This window comes from Pogona vitticeps, chromosome 11 (assembly GCF_051106095.1).
Source record: "Pogona vitticeps strain Pit_001003342236 chromosome 11, PviZW2.1, whole genome shotgun sequence".
Lineage (NCBI taxonomy): Eukaryota > Metazoa > Chordata > Lepidosauria > Squamata > Agamidae > Pogona > Pogona vitticeps.
The window spans coordinates 10,858,140-10,880,536 of NC_135793.1; the positions used below are offsets into that span (position 1 = coordinate 10,858,140).

General features: G+C 40.8%; 1 long non-coding RNA gene across 1 annotated transcript in view; it reads right to left on the reverse strand.

Annotated features, from left to right (window-relative positions):
- Positions 1-10,842, reverse strand: part of LOC144584457 (uncharacterized) — an 855,455-nt gene extending 844,613 nt beyond the window's left edge. The window contains exon 1 of the long non-coding RNA XR_013538720.1: positions 10,307-10,842. This is a non-coding gene — a long non-coding RNA (uncharacterized LOC144584457). The remainder of the gene's footprint in view (positions 1-10,306) is intronic.
- Positions 10,843-22,397: the final 11,555 nt, after the last annotated feature.

Genomic DNA, 22,397 nt, shown 5'->3' on the forward strand with positions numbered 1-22,397 from the left:
AGAGCAACTGCAGGGTGTTAAAGATGTGCTGCACTTCTATTTTCTGAATTGAACATGACACAATTTATCTGTCGGGAATCTAGTAAATTACTGAACCAACACACTTTGCAGAAACAGTGGTAACAGTGGTAAATTAATAGCTACAATATGCTTTAACCTTTCATGATAAAGTTAAGGCATATTTTATTTTAAAAGGCCAACAGTATCTCCCATAGAATCAATACCTGTCAGGGCAAAGGACGTGGTACGGCATCTACTGCTAACCTATCTGCATCCAAAAGGAATTTATTTCAGGGATCAGACATGGTTTTGTAACATATTCAGTCCCCATAGTCCACATGTGTTGGAATGAGGGATCAGCCTGGAAGTGTCTCATGCATACACATGGCTGATATGAATAAATGTGCGCAAGCAGCACTGATTTTTCAAATACTCAACTTTTTTATGTGGATGTGTGTCAAGTTTATTTTCTCAGTGGGAAACCAGCCGAGGCTCTATATCTGCTGGAGAAGAGCCATGGTTTCCTTATAAAGCTCATGCTTTGGGTGAAGAATATCCAGAATTCAGATCCCCCCCCACATTTCCAGTTAAGGCTTTAAAAAAGCTTCAAACCTCAAAATGTACAAAGTTCTTGCAATTTGGGGTGACCAAAATGAGCTGAAGGTGGTTAAAAACGATGACTCTCTTAACTCTCCATTCTTATCAGTCTAGGTCTGTTTTATCCTCATCAATTTTGCCTTCCTTGATAAGGCACATAATTTTGAAATGTTCATGCCCTGTGAGAGTTGTCCTCTCCAGATAAGAGCAAGAAAAGAAGCTCTTTTTGTTTGTTTGTTTTTTGGCAAACATTCCACAATTTGTACAAAATTTCTCTGCACAAAACCAGTATCTTCTCAGAGAAGCCAAGCATACAGACAGCAAGCAGAGAATGATTGGCTGGCTGTTCAGGAAGCAAACAACCCATTCAATGCTCCTCGTTCATAAAAATTCAATGTACTGTAAATAAGAAGCAATTATTGTCTTTTTGGAGCAATTTCTGTTATTTGGATAAATTTGCTAAGTATGCACAAAAATTGTTCTGGTCCTCTTATGAGTGCTATAAAATACTTAAGCCTCACCCTAGTCAAGGAGAATAAGTTTGTGATTTCTGAGGAGGAGATAAGGAAGAATTCATATATTTAACAGAAGCAGCGCAATGGTCTGTTTCTCTGCAAAGCATTTTCTCATTTATTTTCATTTATTCTCCAGGTAGCTGGAAAAATATCTCCTTCTTTACCTCATGTCGCTATTTACTGTCATCTTCTGTGTTGTAGAGCTTCTGGAGCCCAGCCTTGATTCCTGTTTATTGTGATTACCTGCAAATGCACATGTATTTGTACATGCATGGACAGTCCCATGTGCATGTGTAGCATCAGACGGCAACATGCCAGCCACAACTGAGGCACCATTCTGAGCTGGAGGAGACCATTAAGGGGAATCCAGGGCTCCAGATGCCACCAGCGAGAACAGGCTTGCTGACCAGTTCTTTGCCTACTGAGTCCTTCTTGTATCACACACTCATGGAGAAATCTTTATAAATCTGGCTTTGCTGGAAAGTGGTTATAGCCAGGAGCTTTAAAATCTTCTTTGTCTCACCAGGCTGTAGGAATAGAGAGAATACATGCTAAATTCCCCATTCTCATTGATTTGTGACATATTTATTGCTGTTAGCTTTTATTTTGTCTTTTAGTGATGTAAGCTGCCTTGGGGGAGAAAATATTCTAAATAAATAAATGAATAAACAATCTCATGGGATTTTAAAGCCCTCAGATCCCTCAGTTCCTCACAGCTAAGAGTGAGAGAAAGGAAAAGCATACACATGTATGCATATCCGTGCATGTACAGATAGACAGACAGAGTGTAAGAAAGACAGAGAACAGGCGCAGAAAGACCGTTTGTCTGCTAAGAAATATGTAAAAGGTAAAGGTAAAGGTTCCCCTTGATATTTTCAGTCCAGTCGTGTCTGACTCTAGGGGGTGGTGCTCATCCTGTTTTCAAGCCGTAGAGCCAGCGCTTCTCTGAAAACAGTTTCCGTGGTCACGTGGCCAGCGTGACTAGGGAACACCGTTTTACCTTCCCACCGAGGTGGTACCTATTTATCTACTCACATTTACATGCTTTCGAACAGCTAGATTGGCGGGAGCTGGGACAAGTGGCGGGAGCTCCCTCCATTGCGTGGATTCGATCTTACAACTGCTGGTCTTCTGACCCTGCAGCACAGGCTTCTGCGGTTTAGCCCACAGCGCCACCACATCCCTTAAGAAATATGACTCAGATTCTTAAATAAAATGAAAATTCTAGGGTAAGGAAATACGTTCTGATGGAAAAACTTACTGCCCACTCTCAGAATTCCGTTATAGACTTGTTTGACAAAACCTGGCTTCTTTTCATTCAGTATTGAATTAAATCAGACTGATTCTCTTAGGAAACCCCCCCCCCCAGCCCTTCATGCTAGTCCATGGAAAGATGGATTATGTTTACTAGTAATACCATTTCATATACTTACTATGTAGGGTTTGATGGTTTATAACTATTCCCTGCTTTTGTATATTGTATCATATTAATTTTTAATAAAAAATTAAAAATGACAATTCTAATTTTGGGCCCTTTTGCACAACCGTGTACATTGTATGAATTTGGTGACCGTGCAAAAAATAGCCACGTTTGCACAAAATCCACACTTTTGCACAAAGCATCTTTCTCAACAATGTAAGAATGCTATAAAAATCATCAGGAAATTCCTCACCATCCTTGATGAGAGGAGGAAGCTGCAATTCATTATTCTTTATTTAGCCTAGAAGGATGAGACAAATAGAGATTTGCTTCCTCAGCAGGGCCCTTCACTGTTGACAGGAAGAGGTTTTCTTGATGACTTAACAGGTGTCTCCGAACCATAGGGGGAAAATGTGAATGTGTGGTGTTCAATTTTGTGGCTCTTACCCAAAAAGAAGTAGGACAGGCCCAAGTGTTAGGAAACAAGACTGTTCAGCCTCCGCACAGCATGGCAAGGTGTAACGTCTGAGGTGCTAACACAGCAAAGTATTTTGCCACTGCTGGGAGTTCATCCTTTTGTATACAATACAATATCCACCACAATACAATATCCACCAGTTAAATAAATAAACAAATAAAAACTAGATGAAATTTGACATCCAGAAGGACACAGTTAATAGGCAGCTGAAAAAACAAATTGCTAATTTCGGAAGGCTACTTTTTGTTGCTACAGCAAGCATGATTTCCAAGCACCTTCTTATGCAGAGAGAATGAAGCACATTGTGACTTTTTAAAGAAACAGAACATCTTTAATGTCCCAAAGATGCAACCAAACATGTCTATGATCCAAAAGCAGTAGAGTCAAAATTGTACAGATTTCCCTTCAGAGAAAATTTCTCAGCTCTTCTCTTCCTTCCAAAAAACAACAGGCTCTTTAGAGGATTGTCGCTAAATATTCACCATGTTTTTTTCTGGTTGCAAGCCATTCCCCCACATCTCCCTGGGAAATGCTAAGACCAAGGAAGGATGAAAAACAGCAGTCAGGGTGTGATGACACAGCAGCAAAAAGAAACAAAAGAACAGCAATAATACTTGGGGGTGGGGATACAAGGAGTTGTGCACTGTTCCTGCTAATTCTGAGACTCATCAAAGGAACTGTTAAATAATTGCCATTTAAAACAATGGAATTTACAGAGGAATTGACTCACTGCATCCTCATTGATTCTATGGGCCTATTCAAGCATGATTTACTATTCGAAGCAACAGGATTTTAGCTACTGTCTCCTCTTCTCCGAGAAATCTGATGAAATCATCCATACAAGTGCCTCTGCTTTGGAACTGGTTGAAGAATTCTCAGAAATCTTTTGTTCTCATGTCTAGAGATCTATCACGTTTCATTTTCTCCATTAAACTGCATAAGAGAGACTCATGGCACTGTGGTCAAACTACAGGATTACAGTAAAAACTCTGCTCATGGTCAGTGTTTGATCCCCGTAGATTCTGACAGCCAGCTTGAGGTTCACTCAGCTTTCCATCCTTCCAAGGTCAGTAAAATGGATACCCAGCATGCTAGGGTTGGGGTTGGTAATGTATAAGTAAAGGTAAAGGTTCCCCTTGACAAATGTCCAGTCGTGTCCAATTCTAGGGCGCGGTGCTCATCCCCGTTTCCAAGCTGTAGAGCCAACGTTTGTCCATAGAGAGTTTCCGTGGCTACGTGGCCAGCGTGACTAGACACAGAACGCTGTTACCTTCCCACCATGGTGGTACCTAATTATCTACTCACATTTTACATGCTTTTGAACTGCTTGGTTGGCAATGTATAGCCTGTATAATTAAAAAACAAAAGTAAACCACCCAGAGAGCACTTTAAGCACTATGGGTGGTATACAAGCAGTGTACTTTTTAATATTCCGTAAACCACGTTGCACCAGACAAAAGGAAAAATACAGTGCATAGCAGCCAAATAATGTGCAAAAAAAGCTGTCTAAGATAGGATAACATGGACCTCAACCATTCCTGGACTGTATCGTTTCAGACCAGAAGCATGGTTGGTGATAAATTACACTATTCCAGCAGAAATAACAAGTTTCCTGAAACTGTGTGTTCATGTTATCTTAGGGAGAAAAGTGCATGTTGGAATTTGGAATAAGATTTGTTCTCCTGCCCAATGTGTCTCCTCTCCAAATGGCATCTCTAGTTCCAGTTTCTCTCTGCCATTGCAATTCCACCGTCATATAGACTTGTGAAAGAAATGTGTACCTGGCACAGGTAGTCCTTTGCTAGATGGACCAGTGATCAGAAACAGAGAAGGTGTTTTTCAGATGGTCTTCTGCAACTTTTGTTGCGAGCGGTTTAGACATCAGTGGCTGTATGTTGCGTTATTTTGAGGGGGCAGCACATTTACACTGTTATACAAGCTGTATACTCATTGCTTTACATTGTAGCCAAGTGTCATTTCTTCAGTGTTGCCACATGAAAAGATATACTAAAATATTTATGAAAGTGAGGGGGTGTACTCACTTTGTGTTATATACAGTATAATGAAAATATGGAAGTGACAAGAATAAACTAAATGGAAAAGTGGAATGGACTAAATGAAAAGTTGGAGTGCAGTAGGGAAAGAGGAAGACCTAACATGAGATGGATTGACTCAATAAAGGACACAACAACTGTTAGTTTGCAAGACGTGTTTGTTCATTAACTTGCATAGTCACCGCACATCAGAAGTGATTTGATGGTGCGTAGCATCTTTGGAGTTTTTTCTTAATTCCCAGACGAAGGTATAGTGAGAAGATAGGTGGAATAGGCACCAAAGCTCTGCTAACATCAAGTGAGATGATCCACAAAGCAATAAAACAGTGATTTCACAGCTTAAACAAGTGAGCTTCTGAATATTTGTTCTCGTTTCTTTTTTTAACATCTTTTAAAATATGTTTACAACCAGAATCAGAATGTCTTTTCATGCCTGTTTAGCCAGGAAGGTGTTAAAAAGTTCAGATTGTTCTATAACATACTGCCATTGCAACAATGTATCTAATGTGGAACACTGGTTCCTACTGCTAAGCCTGTTCCACAGAGTTCATAAGGGTCCCAGTTTTTCACTACTGAAACTCCCTTTTTTGTGCTTCAGTGTTTAAGCCTCCAGAAGCCTTGATTCCTTCCAAATTAAAAGAGGGGCTGGAACTAACCATTCTCTTTCAAGATAAGCAAGATTGCCCTTTAAATTTACCTGACCTGTTTTAAATCTGAGGACAATAAAGGTTGCCAATGTCTGCAATGGGTATGTGTGCTAAAACTGTTTTACTTTTAAAAAATCAGAACCTAAAAACTCTTTGTCCAAACTTCTGCAACTTTGGGAGAGCACACTATCTGCTACATCTGTGCCAAATTTGGTGGTGCTCTGAAATCCAGTTTCAAAATTATCTTTTTTGTTTTTGTTGGGGTGCCCATGTTTTTAGAATGGCCTTGCAGGATGTAGATTTGCTCTACTGCACAATATATATTACTGCACTCTCATGCAGCAATAATAGACAAAGGGGAAAATGCTTCTGTAAATAGCTTCAGATATGATGTATTGTTAATCCTCATTTTTAGGTCATAAAATGAGAATTCCCAAGGTGAGAATACCCAGGGTCTTGTAGTGGATAGATTGATGGACTAGGACTCTGAGGGGGGTTAGAATTCTTGCTTGGCCATGGAAATTTACCAGGGAAGTGGAACTGGTAAAACCACCCCTTATCTCACTCACCTTGAAAACCTACACTTTTTTCAAAAAAATAGGGCCACTATTAAGTTGGGTCTGACTTGATTGTACAGAGCACTGGTTCTTAACCTTGGGTTACTCAGGAGTTTTGGACTGCAACTCCCAGAAGCCTTCACCACCAACTGTGCTGGCTGGGGTTTCTAGGAATTGCAGTTCAAAAACGTCCGAGTAACAAAGGTTAAGAACCACTGGTACAGAGCACACAGCACAACGAGGACTGCAGTTCAATCAGGCTAAATCTCTGAGCTTTAGTGAAAGATAATGTCTCTCCAAACCATAGTTCCATAACTATGCCTCCCCTTTATGTACATTTCCCCCTGTCCTGAAGGCTTGCTTATCCTGAGGGTTAGCCAAGGGAGGTAAGATCTTCAAGATAAATTATGCTCTCTCTCTCTCTCTCTCTCTCTCTCTCTCTCTGTGTGTGTGTGTGTGTGTGTGTGTGATTATCTGTGTCTGTGTGTCTGTGTCTCTGTGTGTGAGTGAGTGTGTCTGTGTGCCTGTTTCATGACATTCTTTTGTTTCCAGCTGTGCCACCACTGGAATATGGCCCTAGAGTATTTGTCTGAAACTAAATTTGATCCTAAAGCTGAATAATATTGCTTACCCTTGAGTTAGGTGAAACATGTCCAGCCCCTTTTTCTACAGTCATTTCTATAGTTATCCTATAGGTGTGTGGTAGTCTACTGTTAATTGCTTAATGATCATCACCATCATTGTCGTCGTCATCATCATCATGCAAGCAAAGAGAGAAATACATTGATTTACCAACAATATCCTTAAGAAAAGTATTGCCTGGAAAAGCCGCTAACACCAAAGTTATGGGGTGGAAATGTTGTTGATGAAATTGTAACTAGAAGTGACACCTACCAAGAGAAATCAATGAACAAGGACACTAACTCACCGAGACTGAGAACAGCTTGGAGAATCTGCTTCCCTCCTTGCAAACTCTTTATTTCAATATCACACAAGGAGACAATTCACTTGTGCCACTCTCCAGATTAGCTCCACAGAAATCAAATCAATTTTATCATTGCAGAGGGGAAAAGCTAGCGTCTCGCAGCTTCATAATTCTGCCAGGTGCCAATATCAACTCACAACACTGCTGACTTATTTCAAAAGTTTAGGTTTAGCTTCAAACAGACACACAAACAAATAGCTTTCTGGTTAGGATGCTCTACAGAGGTGAAAGGCATGAAAATGAGAAGTGAGACAAAATTTCTCTGAAGACCTTTGTTGTTTTCCTGAAGAAATACTTGAGATTTCCTTGCATTTTCTCTACCTGGCTTTGGAAGCAGCAGCACAGCAGCTGTCTGCTGGGTGGAACATTCTCCCCAAAGGTGAGATTGGCCACCTGCCACCACCACAATAATCCTACATTTGGGGTATTGTAGATGATTCAAAATGGTAGCCAAGCTGCCAAGATAGTCATTTTGTGCTGCTAGGATGGGGAAAAACAACAAGAAGAAAAGATAAGTAAGCAAACAGGCAAAAGTACCAGCTGTACTACCACCACTGATAATGGTGAGGCTGATTAATGGGAAGGAGATTGTGCCTAAATTTTAGGAAGAACTTCTTGACAGTCAGAGTTCCACCTTTGAAAGCCTGTTAGCAAAATCCGCCTCCCCACATATGAAGTAGTTTGGAGAGGTAGTTGCCCCTGTTTTCCTTTCTGCAAACAATGTGAGGATTTCAGGAGCACCTGTAGATACAGTTATTTAAAAATGAATGATTGTGACATGAAAGATTCTGGTTGCATTCTTGACTGAGCCATAAGCTTCCCGAATAACCTTTCTCTCATCACGTGATCTCAGCCTGACGTACCTCACAGAGTTCTTGTAAAGTGGGGGGAAAGAGAGACACATACACTGTCATTGGAGGAAAGTCGGGAGGATGAGGATACCCCTCTTGCAGCTTGATTGTTTTTTGCCTATTTAGAACTATTGGCCCAATCTAGTCTGGAGATCTGTATCAGGCAGCAGATCCAAAGGACCCTAGATCCAAAGGACATTATTCCACGGCGCCGGATGTAATGCTAGAACTCGGAAAAAATGCCAACAACCCATAGTGGTTGGAGCAAACTAGGAGCTTCTGTCAAAAACACTCTGAACATCAACAGAAATACACTCTCTTGAAGTCAAACTACTCATGATATGGCCTGTTGCATGAGACAATTTGGAACAACAGGAATCTAAATTAAATTTGCTTTTTCAGTATCATTGCTTACTACACCTTGTCCTCTGTAACCCATGTTTTCAAGGGCAATATGTCCTCAAAGCTGGGTTAGAAATCCATTAAATCAATGAATTTATATATATATAAATTAGAAATGGATTCATATATATATAAATCTGGTATGTTGTGTTAAAAGAGAGAGAGGGAGATTAGAGTAAAATAAAACAACATCGATACATGAAATCCAATTATCCATTTCACTGCATACTTTCCCTCGGTTCAGTTTTCATCTCTTTCTTACATTTACTGCATCATAACTCTTTTAGTCAGAAAAGTGTATGTGCGGACACACACACACATGTATATGCCTGAAATTTGTAAATTGCCAGCACTACATGGAGCACAGCAGCCGAAGAGCAGCTGAAAGCCCTCCTGCTTCTAAAGTCAATAACAAACCCATCCGTGAGGATCACCAACTGATGCCGGATGGAGTTTCTGACAATAGGGCTGACACTGACAGCTGAAGAAAGATTAACTTAAATTGAATGCAGACCTGCACCTCAGAGGTGCTAGAAAATTACAGCTGCACAGGTCCAGGACGGAATAACTGGGATAACTCATTTAAGCTAACACATTTAAAATAAACTTGCTGCTTGTAGAATTCTGGAAGCAAAATGTAGCTGCACCAAAGTTCATAAAAACAGAGTGGATAAGGGAGTGCTCTTCAAACCTGCTTGCTCTCTGGCTCTTTAGAGATACATAGGGATTGAAAGAATTTTGGTTGGGTTTGACATTCTCATCCAGTGTATCTTGTTTGCACTTTCTGGGCTTCTTGCAAAGCTATGCACATTTTGTCACAGTGAGACTCGTCTTTGCAAAGCCTCCTCCAAGTTTTAGGAAACTAAAGGGCGTACAACACAAGAAGTGTATACTGCACAAAATATATTCATTAAAAAAAACATTCACAGCAACATCTGAAACAAAAATAGCTTAAAGAAGCACAAAAAAGGTACAATAATAGTACTTTTTAAAGTATGTGAAGATTTTGATGCAACAGCAGGACCATGCTTCCTTCTAAGGTGTGTGGCTGCATGAGCACATTTGACTTTGAGCGCCCCCCAATGCAGTTTTCATCCTCCTTCATGTGCCCACAGCTGAGTGTTCCCAGCTCCATTGGTTCCAGTCAGGGGGCGGAGCCACACATGAGAGGGGGCGGAGCTCTGCCCAGTGGGGCTGATAATTAGAGGTAACATTGTTCACAACCCAATATAAACCAAAGAGGTAAGCAGTATGATTCAGATTCATTTGATTCACATCAGATTCAAAGAAATGAAGCAACATCCACACCAAGTTTATTTATTTACTTATTCGATTTTTACCCCGCCCCTCTAGACTACATCTACAAAGGAATTTCACATCTCAAATAACAGTGAGTTGGGTATCTGGCTGCGGAGTTGAGAGTTGGAAGTTCAGTTCCCCATCTTCCATAAGAGCCAGCCTCTTGATCCTTGAGCAAACTGCACTGTCCAAAAGGGAAGAAGGGAACTGAAAACCACGTTGAAGTCCTCTATACATGTAGAAAACCCTGGGATGGGTTTTCCAGGGTTTTCTACATGTATAGAGGACTTCTAAGTGGTTTACTGTAATAATAATAATAATAATAATAATAATAATAATAATAATAATAATAATAATAATAATAATAATAATAATAATAATAATAATAATAATAATAATAATAATAATAACAACAACAACAACAACAACAACAACAGTAATAATAATAATAGTAATAATAATAGTAGTAGTAACAACAAAAACCAATAACAATAACAATACAGTGGGGTCTCTACTTAAGAACGTCTCTACTTAAGAACAATCCAACTTAAGAACAGCTCCATTTGCTAAATTTTGCTTCTACTTGAGAACAGAAATCCAAGATAAGAACAGGAAAAAAAACTTTCCTGCTCTTTTTTTAACCTTAGGTCATCTTAGGTTAAAAAAAATTCTCCTCCTAGTGGTAGAGTACGCATTAACCAGCTTTGCATTAGTTCCTATGGGAACTAATGCTTCAATGTACGAACGCACCTCTACATAACAAAAAAACAGCCAGAACGGATTAATTGGTTTTCAGTCCATTCCTATGGGAAATTTTGCTTCAACTTAAGAACGTTTCAACTTAAGAACACCATTCCAAAATGGATTAAGTTCTTAAGTAGAGGTTCCACTGTAGTTTCTATGGACGGAAAAGAGCAGATACGGATTAAATGGTTTTCAATGCATTCCTATGGGAAATGCAGATTCAACATAAGAACTTTTCAACTTGAGAACCACCTTCCAATACGGATTAAGTTCTTAAGTAGAGACCCCACTGTAGCAGCAACACTACTACTACTACTACCACTACCACCACCACCACCACCACTACCACTACTACCATTACTACCACTACCACTACCACTACCACTACCACTACCACTACCACTACCACTACTACTACTACTACTACTACTAATAATAATAATAATAATAATAACAACAACAACAGTAATAGTAATAATAATAGTAATAATAATAGTAATAGTAACAACAAAAACCAATAACAATAACAATAGCAGCAACACTACTACTACTACTACTACCACTACCACTGCCACCACCACCACTACTACCACTACTACCACTACTACCACTACTACTACTACTACTACTACTACTACTACTACTACTACTACTACTATTACTACTACTACTACTACTACTACTACTACTAATAATAATAATAATAATAATAATAATAATAATAATAATAATAATAATAATAATAATAATAATAATAATAATAATAATAATAACATTTTTAGCAATTTTTGAATCATCAGTTTGTTGGGAGATAAAATGCCCCCATCTAAGCTTCCTCTGCCTCTCCTCTACAATGCCTCAAAGTTCGGTGAAGAGTGGGTTAAAAGTTATACACTCACAAAGAGTGCCACCACAAATGTTCCCCCCCAGGCACCTAGAGACACCACAATCGCTGAGAAGCTTCTATTGACACTCCTCTACAACCCTTCCAAGTTGTGACAAGGAGTTCCACAGACTAACAACACATTGGGTGAAGAAATATTTCCTTTTGTCTGTTCTCACTCTCCCAACACTCAGTTTGAGTGGATGTCCCCTGGTTCTGGTACTGCGTGAGAGGGAATGTGTTTTAAGATTTTATCTTGGATGAGGCTCTCCACCATCTCATGGCCTGTAGTTTCCCGGGTCCCCCTCCTTCTCTTTTTAAAGATTGGTGTGACATGTGCTATAGTCCAGTCCTCTGGCACTGTGGCTGTTTGAAGGGACAAGTTGTATATTTTAGTTAAGAGATCAGCAACTTAATAGGTTAAAAAAATTTAAGTGGAAAATAGTCTCTTTACTTACAGTTGCTCTCTACAGTATAGTTATAGTCAGTAGAAAAATAGGAAGAAATGGAGGTGTCACATGTGAAATACATTCCTGGATGGTCAGGAAAGGAGAGCAAGAGAGAAGGAATGAGAGAGTAACAAACATAAGAAGCAAAGCAAACAAAATGGAAGATGGGAGAAGGAAGCTAGAGGCAGAAAAAAAGAACTTCAGCAACAGGTTAGTTGTTCTTGTTAGTCGTTTAGTCGTGTCCGACTCTTCGTGACCCCATGGACCAGAGCACGCCAGGTCCTCCTGTCTTCCACTGCCTCCCGGAGTTGGGTCAAATTCATGTTGGTCACTTCGATGACACTGTCCAGACATCTCATCCTCGGTCGTCCCCTTCTCCTCTTGCCTTCACACTTTCCCAACATCAGCGTCTTTTCCAGGGAGTCTTCTCTTCTCATGAGATGGCCAAAGTATTGGAGCCTCAGCTTCAGGATCTGCCCTTCCAGTGAGCACTCAGGGTTGATTTCCTTCAGAATGGATACGTTTGATCTCCTTGCAGTCCAGGGGACTCTCAAGAGTTAATAATCTGGTATTATCAGATTTTGATAATAACAGATTATTAACAGATTCTGGACCATCAGTACTCGGATGGACCAAGCACCTTTCATGCACAAATGTTCCCTCAGCTGAGTAACCGGATAAATTAGCTAAGTACAATTTGGTAATGATGTCTATCATTGCTTCTGTTTTTCAGTTGCTTCACCAGTACTTGCCAAATATTTTATAAAACTGCGATTCCTATCCAGTTTTATAATTCTGGTTCTCTTTACTTCTTAATTGGAATCAGGGTGGAGAATTGCCTTTGAATTTCCAAGCAGCTGTCATAGTGCTGTAAGGGGGCTACAAGGAACAGTATTTGGGCATGACAACAATAGAGGAATGTCCTACAGACCATATCTGCACCCACAGGATTTGCTTCCTCTAAACATATATTCATATCTTTTCCTTTCTTTGGTAAAAATGGATGTGGCTAATCATCATTCAATCTTGGAGCCATCCGCATCGGTTAAACATCTAAAATCCCAGCCCCTTCATAGGAAACTGGAAGTGAAGTTTTAGCGACTTACGTTTTTGTTGCTTCTTTCAATATTTTTTGTTTGTCGAGACAGAGTGTGGCTGTATGTAGGGAGGGAACCAGGGTCCCAGAGGTAGGGGGTTTGCTCCTGGGCTCCTGCATTTTGCCTGCTCCCATCTGTATGGTAGCTCCTTCTCAAATGAAAGTCCAACGAAAGGCTACTCTCTAGTCTTAATGCATTAGCCTCCCATAAAAACAGTACTGTACCTGAATGGCTTTCCTCAAACTGAAAGTTATTTTTTGTGTTTTTCCTTGTGTGTCTGTGAGCGTTGCCCAGGGTTGAATTGGTCACAGAAATCTGTAGACCCTGGGGCATGCATTTGACTGAATGTGCATCCTAATCACTCTGGAACAGATGAACTATGATCCTTTTCTGATGTAATACTTGGTATGGATATCCTTTTTACAGCTCTTGGTAACATGCTGGATTGATCTTAAGGCTGAATGAACTGCTCTGTATTGATGGTATCTATGGATTGCTGCTGTCTATAAAGTTAGAAGTTAAAGTAGAACAATGTTTGCTAGATAACGCAATAGGTGGATCTGTATCTCACTGAGAAACCAAACCATCATCATCATGGAGAGAAGAGAAGAGAAACACTGCAGGGTCCTATCCAGGGCCTGATGCTGTTCAATGGATTGACTTGGATGGAGGAGTAAAAAGGAATTGCTAATTTAGCAGATTACATCAATGGAATAGGTAGCTAAGATAGAATCAGAATTCAGCCGTGCTTTAAAGTTTGGAGAACTGGGCCTAAACAAACAAAACAGATTTCAACACAGATAAACATAAAGTTCTATATTTAGGCAGGGGAAAAATTCAGAGACAGAAGTATAAGATGGATGTCACCTTGCTTGGTAATACTGCATGTAAGTCTAGTGGTCTTGAAAGTTTAGTAGCTAAAGGAGAGTCAACAGGATCATGCAGCAGCAATTCAAGGCTATATCAATGGATGTATATAGATCAAGGAAAATAATACCTGTAGTGCCATTCCATTCAGATTTGCTCACACCTTGCTTGAAATGCTGTACCCAGATCTTGGACACCGCAGTTTGGAATGCTATCAATATGCTGAAGTGTGTTCAGAGGAGGACAGCTATGATGGAAACCGAGCCCTGTGAAGAATGAGAGGGCTGGATCTGCTTAGAATGGAGAAGAAAGATAGATAATAAGTTGCAGCCTCTTCAGATGTCTGAAGGGCCATCACCTAGACCAGCGATGGTGAACCTATGGCACGCATGCCACAGCTGGCACACGGAGCCCTTTCTGCCGGCACGTGAGCCATAAGTCTCCCAGACAGGCGGTGGGTCAGAATCCGGAGCAGCTGGTGCTGGAGGCAGATCTGGAATAGGGTCTCAAGTCACCTCCGTGCCTGGGATTCCCCCTTCCGCCGCCACTTCCCGTTCTGCTGCCACCACTTCCAGTTCCACTGCCCCCTGTTTTTTTCCTCCAGTTTGGGCACTCAAGCCCAAAAAGGTTCGCCACCACTGACCTAGACAATGGAGGAAGCTCTCCTCCCCCCAAAGCTAGGGCTGGAATGAATGGATTGAAAATCAAAGAAAAGAGTTTCCATCAAAGCATTAGGAATAACTTTTTGATGTTAAGATCTCTTTAACAGTTGAAGAAGGTGCTGAAGTCTAGAATTACTTAGAGGTTCATTGGCCATCTGTCAGAGATACTTGAGCTGTCGGTTTCCTGCTGTGGCAGGAGGTTGGATTTGATGAACCTGGGATACCTTCCAACACTAGAATCGTTTCAGATCAAGGAGTCACTTGCCTTGTTTCTAGGTTATATATTTAATGACTTTTTTTGCTTCTGATTGTTGTCTTTTGTGCAAGACTTGAATTCCATTTTTCTGTTTAATTCCTGCTCTTCCTGGTCTGATCCTAAATAGCTATATGGGTTACAGTTCAGATTCCCCGTCTACACTATAAACTTAATTTGTCTTCACTGATTCTAGTCCCCTTTAGTTAGTGTTAACCCATGACATTTCATTGACTGAGGTAAAGGACCTGATGGTGCCCCCTTTTCTGTTCATCTACATCAGCTGACTGGAATGGCAGCTAAATCTTATATCAACTCTGATGCTGAAGTAATGCTCTGTGCCACACTTGAAGTGACAGTCAAGTATGAAGGGTATGGGATAGACTGTCTGGCACATACAGCTTTGTGCAGATGAAGAGCCAGAATGTTCATAAGGTAGGGATGGGAGGCTATCATCGTTGCCCTCCCCCGCCAGCTTCTGTGACCCGGGGGAACTGCCTAACTTTCCTTAGTAGTAGGGCTAATCCTGCTTCAGGCATGTGAACCATGGGTCTTCTTGACATCTAGCCATTCTGCAAAGAGCGCTTAACACCCCTATTCTAGCATTTGCTTTCTTCAGGAGAAAGTGACACAAGATTCCATCTCTTCAAGTTAAAAATTATTCAGAATTCCCTGGTAAGGCTATTATAGTTTGTGGCTCTCGTGAATTTAATAAATACCATTCTGCCACAAGCTTTCTCCAATCCTTTCCTGCAGAAACTCAGATTGTCATGATACACGCAGAGCAAGATATGCATTATTTTGCTGTCAGCATTGTCTTTTCATTATCAAAGATCACTTTTGTCTATTCCCCACTTCAGTGTTGAATTTACACAACACCTAAATTTGGGCCCTGAGATTAGAAGGGGCCTGCCTGTTCATAATACCAAAATATTCTGTAATAATAATATACTTTGGGGGTAATGCTATAAGGCCTCTTAAACTTGACATAGCTTATGGATTCAGCATGTCAACCCATCCTTCACCCAAACTTCTGTCTTTAATTAGGCAGTTTTATTGAGTTTCATCCAACTTTTCCTTATCTGTATGCTGTCCATTCCACTGTTTCGTTGTAGATCAACAAGCAATTCTACCTGACATTTTCTTTCACAGATTCCTGCCCAGTGAATAATTTAGAAACAAAACTCAACTACTGATTTGTTAAAAGTAATTTTACAACCATTGCCTATTCTCCCCAAAACAGCATGACATTTTATGATACCTGCAGGGAGAGACGGAAAGAAATTCAAAGTGAGAAGCCTTCTACAGGGATTAGTATTTTTTTAAGGCATCCGTATCCCCCCACCCCCCTATCCTGAGATCTCAGAGTAGATCTTAACAAAAACAGTATAAAACAATTCAATATTGAAAACCATTTTAAATTGTTTGAAAGTATGTATATTGCAACAGCAACAATGCATTAAATTCTTAGTCCCTGAAGGCTTTTGAGAATAATTATGCTTTAACGTGGTGCTGAAATGAGGTTAGTGTTGGTGCCAGTTGGGCCTCTGAAGGGAGAGCATTCCATAATAATAATAATAATAATAATAATTTATTGTCATTGTAAGTATATACACATACAACGAAATTCACAGACACCCAGAGACCAGACACATGCACACACATAAAATTCCCAAACACCCACTAAAAGTTCCCCACTAAAAATACAAACATCTACACCGCAGGCCAAGTTACACAGTCCAAGTAATTATTCACTACTGGTGGTCTTTAAGCTCATTATTAATTGCAATTATAGCTCTGGGATAAAAACTATTGAGAAAACGTGTGGTCCGAGTCTTAATTGTTCTATATCTTCTGCCAGATGGTAAAAGTTCAAAAAAGTTATAAGCAGGATGGGAAGAGTCTCTCAGGATGCTATGTGATTTCCTTAGACAGCGGGATGTGAAGATGTCATCCAGGGTTGGTAGCTGGAGCCCGATGATATTCTGGGCAATTTTAATGGTTCTCTGTAGAGCTTTTTTGTCCGCTACAGAGCTACTCCCAAACCATGCCAGAATGCCATAGGTTAGGACACTCTCAATGGTGCTACGATAGTATGACAGAAGCAAATGCTGAGATAAATTTAACTTGCCGAGCATTCTCAGGAAATACAGCCTCTTCTGTGCCTTCTTCATTAGCATGTTGGCATTTATAGTCCATGAGAGGTCCTCTGAGATGTAAGTACCCAGAAATTTAAAACTACCAACTCTCTCCACTTCCTCACCGTTTATGTACAGTGGTAAATGTACATATCTTTTCCTCCTAAAATCAATTATGAGTTCTTTAGTTTTTTTGATGTTAAGTGTGAGATGATTTTCTTTACACCAAAGTATCAACCTTTGTACTTCCTTTCTATAAGCAGACTCATTGTTCTTATTTATGAGCCCCACCACTGTCGTATCATCCGCAAATTTAATAATTGCATTGGTGTTATACAGTGGGGTGCAATCATGTGTGTACAGGGAATAGAGGAAGGGACTTAGCACGCAGCCCTGGGGAGCTCCTGTACTTAGTACCAGGGTAGAAGAATGGTGAGATCCCATCCTTACTGACTGTGGCCTATCTGTCAGAAAATCCTTTATCCACATGCAGATCTCCTGAGGTAATCCCAGGTTGATCATTTTTAAAAACAACCTATTTGGTAGAATGGTATTAAAAGCAGAGCTATAATCCACAAACAACAGCCTCGCATAAGTTCCCTGATGTTCTAAGTGGCTCAATACAGTATGGAGTACAATGGACACAGCATCATCAGTAGATCTATTTTTCCTGTATGCAAATTGCCATGGGTCCAAAGAAGGTGGAAGACTAGCCTTAATGTAATCCAGCACCAATCTCTCAAAACATTTCATAACAACAGATGTTAAAGCTACTGGTCTGTAATCATTGAGAGATACCACAGCTGACTGCTTGGGGACTGGCACTATAATAGATGTCTTCAGGCAAGTAGGGACTGAACACTGCAACAAGGATAGATTGAAAATATCCGTAAAAACTCCAGCTAATTCTGCAGCACAGCCCCTAATAACTCGTCCCATGATTCCATCTGGTCCAGCTGCCTTTCGAACATTAATATTCTGGAAAGCGCGTCTCACATCTGAAATCTGCAGTACTAGTGGTTGTCTGTTGATGGTAGATTCTAGTGATGTATTATAGACAGTAGGTGCTGGAATAATGGTTGTTCCTGTTTCCACCTCAAAACGGCTGAAAAATTGATTTAACTGCTCAGCCAAAAAATCACTGCTGCTACACAGACTGTTTTTGTTACTCTGACCAGTGATTTGTCTTAGGCCGTGCCACACTCGGCGAGTGTCAGAACTTTCAAGGTGTTGTTCAATTCTCTGGCTGTACATAGCTTTGGCATCCTTAATGCCCCTTCTCAGTTTAGCTCTAGCCTCTCTGTACTGTAGTTCATCACCAGAATGAAAAGCAGCATTTCTGGCTTTTAATAAAAGGCGCACTTCTCTATTTAGCCAAGGCTTGTTATTAGAAAACACTCGTACTTGTCTGGTAGTAGTAACAACATTGATGCAGCTTTTGATATAAAACAGTACTGTTGAGGCATAAGTATCAACATTGTCCTCCTCAAACAGTGCCCAATCAGTGCTCCTAAAGCAATCTTGAAGTTGCTCAGATGCATCCACTGGCCACACTTGTATTTCTCTAATTGATGGTCTGATTCTTTTAACAAGAGGTCTATATGATGGAATCAAAAAAAGAGATATATGATCTGACTGTCCCAAGCTAGGCAATGGCTTCGTCTTATATCCATGTATGATGTTACTATATACCTGATCCAAGGTATTTTCCCCTCTAGTGGGACAGTCCACATACTGATAAAAGTTAGGGAGGACGGTCTTTAAATTGGCTTGATTGAAATCACCTGCTACCACCAGCACTCCATCTGGGTAGGCCTGCTGCTGTTTGCTGATAGCAGTTAACAAACAACTCAAAGCTGTGGTTGTGTTAGCATCAGGAGGTATATATACTGCTGTTATTATAATAACATTAAACTCACGAGGCAGGTAAAAGGGGCGGCATTTCACTGCCAAATACTCCAAATCAGGAGAACAGTGAATGTCCAGTATTTTAACATCTGTGCTCCAATTATCGTTTGTGTAAACACAAACCCCTCCACCTCTGCTCTTCCCAGATTCAACAGATCTGTCTGCTCGATGTACTCTGCGTCCTTGTAGTTCAATTACCTCCCCTGGGATGGAAGAGTCAAGCCATGTCTCTGTAAAGATCATAACGCAACAGTCTCGAATATTTTTCTGTAGGGAGATAGTAAGTTCCAGCTCCTCAATCTTGTTGGGTAGAGATCTAACATTTGAGACAAAAAGACTTGGCAATGCAGGCTTGTGAGGATTTTTGCCTAACCTCACTCGTAGACCGGCCCTGCAACCTCTTTTCTGCTTGCGTTTTCTCCGTGCTCTTTTCTTCCTGACAGGGAGAGCAGGGGGAGTAACCCCCGGATATGCAGGCTGTCTTAAAAGCTCAGCTGGGATGTTGTAAGTTGAGACCGTCGATTCAAAGTTGTAACCTTCTCTGCCAATAGATAATAATTCTTGTCGACTGTAAATTACTTGTGCCTGAGCATGTAGAGTCTGTAATAAGGGCCGATCTCTGGAATGCCTAGCCGCTGCAAGTGCTTGCGCCGCCATCTTGAGATGCTACAGCTACGAAAGGCCTCCTCGTTGCCCACCCAGCCCGTTATAAAGCGACAACACACAGGTTGCTGGGTTAAAACTTGGGCCACAACTTTATTAACTATTTAAACTAAATCTCCCACCTACAATGGGGCCTAACGTAGTGCAATATTTCTCTAAATCCGGTGTAGCCGTTACTTCCAGACCATTCTGGAGCAGGGTGAGTTCCTATTTATGGATCATGCTGTCACCTGTACAGCATGTCTTCAGGTGCCCAGTGATAGGGGGATCCCCTCTGTCTCAGTCCACTGAGCCTCATGACCCTAGGTGAACTGCTGCCCAGGAGATCCTCTTATAAAAAAAACACACCTCCCTTCAGATGCTCTATTGGTTCCACCTGACAGGAAGATGGAATATTTTGCACCATGAGTCATTCATGGACTCACCCCGATTCTTATCCTCGCACTGCCTTCCGCTGTGACCGAAAATGTGGCTTTATAATTTAGAGTAATTTATTAACTAACCACACACCAGCAGTAAGAATGGGATGGGCGAAAACACACCTGCATCCTTTAGAGCCAATCTAGGATGCAGACCAAAAATTCCCATCCGGCTCCATAGGCAATCAGCTAATCTCATTCTTACCTTTAGGGTGGGAGGGTGGGAGGGTTGCTCAGCTGATGGAAGAAGCCAGGCAAGAGGGATGCCATCTCTTAAAGGCTCTGTCCCTCCTACCCTCCCTGAGAGCAACATCATCACTCTGCGATGCCGTTCTCTGGGCGGGAGGGCAAAGCATCCCCGCCGTGGCAGGTCCGCGCCTGATGGAGCAATCAGTGTCTCAGTATAATGGTTCATTCTCCATAGTGGGACATAGAGGAAGCTAACCCTCCTACTACTTGTGTATATATAGGGTATATATATGGGGAGAACCACTCCTTCAAACTTCCAGATCCCAAGCTGTTTATAAGTCACATCAACACCTTAAACTGGTACCAAAGACACATCGGCATCCAGTGCAATTCTTTCAGGCCCGGTGTCATAGAAACTCTGTAAGGTGTTCCTGCCAGCAGTCCAGCTGCTATTTACTGCGCTCAGGCAGCAGCAGCCATGTCAGTTTCAAGGACAGCACTATGTGAAGTGTAGCATATTCATCTAATCGGGAAGTTATGAGTGTATGAGTTCCTGTAGCCAGGTGTCCCTGTCCACGAATGGTCATAGCTCGTGGGTCAATCAAAGCTGGCCCCAGGCACTCTGAGCCACTATCCTCACTTGAACCGTGAGTGACAGAAACAGCTCAAGGAGTAACCTTAAGCCAGTTATAATCAGGCTGTTTAGGAAATTCTCTGTAAGAAAAATAGCTATCGAAGCTTGCTATAAGAGAAGAATTTTTGTCTGGGTACAAAACACATGCTCACACAAAAATATTGCACTCGGTCATTCTGGTTCTGGAATATTTGCAATATGTTTTCTCCAAACTATCATTTCCCTTGCTTAATGGAAGTAATCTTTTCATCTGTATTATAATTTTACAAATTCTTCATAAACGGCTTGAATGCCTGCAAACGTTCTATGATGATGCGGCTTGCCCAATGACTGGAATGTGCCTCTAGTTTTGTATGAGAAAAAAAATCTACCAAGAGACAGGGAAAACATGAGTAAGAGTAAATTCTACTATTTCTTTCTGTTGATTCTTCTTCCAAGGGCTTCCTTCCTTCCTTCCATTCATCATCAGCTCCTTCCTTCCTTCCTTCCTTCCTTCCTTCCTTCCTTCCTTCCTTCCTTCCTTCCTTCCTTCCTTCCTTCCTTCCTTCCTTCCTTCCTTTCCCTGCAAAAGAACCTGATCTCAGTTCTGAATATGTAATTGCCAGCATGCTAACAATTTTCTGTTCAGAGATTTATACCAAGGAAAGTCACTTGAACTTATACTGTAGTGGAGGTTTTTGCATAACTGGTTTTTTGCGGAGATTTACTCTTCTCTATTTTCTTGAAGATAGCACGGTGATTACTTTCCTTTGCCTCTTTGCTTGTCTCAACCCTCCGAGTGTAAGCTGGGTATGCATGGAGGAGTAGAATTTTATATATATATATATATAAACAGCAAAGCACTGAGTGCTCTGCTTCTTGGCAGAGAAGACCCAAAGGGTCTGCAATTACTCTCCTTCCACACACTTTTCATAATGTTATTGGATATTCTTTTTGGTGAGGAATGTCTAACAAGGGACACAGCATGAAGCTCTATTTTCTATCATGAATCTGATATGAGGGTTGTGCTTTGAAACCACAGAAGAGGCAATAGGAGACCACTTATCTAGAGCTCTTATTACCAGCCTCTGTGGTTAGGTGATGTGTTACTCATGAGATGACAGATCCAATCCCTTGTATAATAACCTTCCCTTGTGAAAGTTCTGCTAAAATGAAGGAGAGAGGGTGATTTCTGATGACTTTACAGTCGATTCTGTCCCCTCTTTACTTTGTACTGCACAGTGTGAGATGAGATCCCAACAGTGCAATCCTAAAGCTTATTTCTCAGAGGAAAGGCCATCTGAGTATGACAGGATTTATAGTCTGCTAAGTCTGCTTGAAATTGTAGCCTAATGCACAGTCACAATAGGAGAAATAGCTCCATGTTGCTTAAATCTGAACCAGATTTGCCTTACATGCCTATTTTCTGTCATGTTTATGCATCAGTGGTACAACATATAATGATCCCAGCAACTAGGGATAGGAAATAATCTGTTGGGTTTGACCATCTTGAGAAACATAGCTTTCTTGAACCACCACAAACTTGTTGCAAGGGGAGATCAGAATTCACATTGTTTTGAGGCCCACAGAATATTTCAAATATATAAAGTATGCAGAAAACTATGCACAGACATTAAAATGCAAACAGGTAAAATGAATATATGCACAAACACTGTGTATACACAGATATTAAACAGAAGTGATTCA